This window comes from Ixodes scapularis, unplaced genomic scaffold, assembly GCF_016920785.2.
Source record: "Ixodes scapularis isolate PalLabHiFi unplaced genomic scaffold, ASM1692078v2 PGA_scaffold0__279_contigs__length_252992795, whole genome shotgun sequence".
NCBI classification, from domain to species: Eukaryota; Metazoa; Arthropoda; class Arachnida; order Ixodida; family Ixodidae; genus Ixodes; species Ixodes scapularis.
Window position 1 is genome coordinate 58,665,141 of NW_024609835.1, and position 2,150 is coordinate 58,667,290.

The 2,150-nt window shown below is 50.4% G+C and overlaps 1 pseudogene; it reads right to left on the minus strand.

Moving 5' to 3' along the window:
- Positions 1 to 223: 223 nt before the first annotated feature.
- LOC121836802 lies at positions 224 to 1,173 on the minus strand (annotated as a pseudogene).
- Between the last annotated feature and the right edge of the window lie 977 nt (positions 1,174 to 2,150).

Sequence of the window (2,150 nt, forward strand, 5' to 3'; positions counted from 1 at the left end):
GTTATGCGCACATATCATTCATGAAATATTTTGTTGCCGTCCATCTCTTGCCCTGTAGTACATTTAGCCTTCATGGCTATTGGAGCTGATTGCTCTGTAATGGCTTATATAAACAATAATCATGTACACACTTCACCTGGTAATTTTAGAAAATGTGCCCGCACACAAGAAAAACACGAAACACCTGAAATTGAATTTTCAGCGAATCACATTTATTACTCCATCAAAGACCGAAAGTGGCTGTTCGCTCAGCAGTCCTGGTAACAAATTTTTTGATCACGTCTTCTAAGCTGAGCGTGGCGGTCCTTTCCTTGTGAACATGCATAATGAGTATGTGTGTCAGCCTCCACTGCGTCATGCGGTTTCTTAAATAAGGATTTATTCTGCGTAAAGCGCTGGATGAGCGTTCTGTCGAAGCTACAGATGCAGGTACAGAAAAAAGAAGTTGCATGTCTTTTGACAACTTGGTTTAACAGCTTATGAACTTGTTCAGATTTTGCCTGCAGAGTCTACGAAGTGCTCTCAAGTGATAAAGACTCGACACTGGACAAAATAAAAGGAAAAAAGTGAAAGCCGTTTACAACTCCCTCTAACCCCGAATCAGAGCGCAGCTCTTGAGGAGGAGAAGGGAAGGGCACTGAGGGGAAGGTATACCCCTCCTCCCTCGTTCTCACCTCCTAACCCTGCCTGCTACTACTCCCTCGGAGCGGCGTCGGCGTCGCCACTGGCGTAACCGTGAGGTCACGTGACCCTCGTGACCTCACGGGGCTCACGTGACGTCACCGGGGTCGCGTGACCTCACGGGGGTCACGTGACTTACCGAGGGTCACATTACCCCCTGAGGTCACTTGGAGTCACCGGGGGGTCACGTGACCCCCGTGACCCGCCGCGGACGTCACGTGACCCGTCGCGGACGTTTCGCCACCGTGCCGAAACGTCCCCACCCCGAAACGTCGCCGCGGTTACGCCGACGGCGACGCGGACGGCGACGCCGCTCAAGCCGGAAATGGGCGCCTAAGAGCTGCGCTCTGAAAGTAAGAACTGCGCCGAGAGACGGCTTAGATCAATATCAGTTGCGTGCACGCCTAATGCCGTGTTTAGGTCGTCAGCCGAGAATTGTCTTCCTCTGACAGCATCAATCAACTTTTCTTCTAATTTCACAAGCTGCTTCATGCCAGGCTGATCAAAGCGCCGCCGCATTTCGCTCGTAATACGGTCGATCGCCTCAAATTATTATTTGCAAAATGCTGCTTTGGGATCGAGCGCAACTGGGGGACAGACGTGCTGAACATCTCAAACCTCCTCGGGGGCTTTGTAGGCTTTCCCCTGCGAGGCTTCTTCAGACCTAGCTGAGTTGCAACAGCGCTCGTGCGGACCCGCAACTCCTGAAACGCGGTTTCAGACCGCATGCGGGACATGTGTGAGGACCCTTGGTAGTTTCTCACATGGACAGAACAGAGCTATGGAGATATCTCTTCCCAGCAACGTTTCAAACTTTCCCAGGAGTGTTTGATATCCCTTTAAAACGGTTTTGCTGTTGTCTGCCTTCGAGCCTGTTCCTTGAAGGATTTCCCGCAGTGTTTCTTGGACCCTGGCGTAGTTCTCAGTGAACCTTTCATCGACTTCACCCCGACTGTCCACCTTCGGGCACAGTGGCAGAAGGCTATTCGGCACTGGCTGTGGCTCGCCCGGTGGATCCCCTTCTGTGGCTAGAACAATCGAAGAATAAACACTTTTGCGCTTTTTTGATTCAATAATGACTTTGGAAAGAACTTTTATGATACTTAAAGCATTGCCGATGAAATCGCAGCTCCTACTAGTTTCCTGCAAAACAAGGTCTAGGCAATGATACTACAATGTACATACAATGATCTCGGCTCAGAATTACCAATCTTTTTCTGGACTCCTGCAGTACGGCCGGACATGTTAGCTCCCCGTCAAACCAGTGACCACGAATGTTGTGGAAATCAAGGCCAAGGCGCAAAATCATATCTTTGATGGCCATGTACAGCGTGCCAGCCCTGCTATCTGGCGCATTGTACAAGCCTAAATAGTTTTCGTGGACGTTGAGTGCCTTGTCAGCCCAACGCACGCAGATGGCAAACTGCTCTTCACCTGTCACATCAGTTGTTCCGTCTGCTATTATGCCG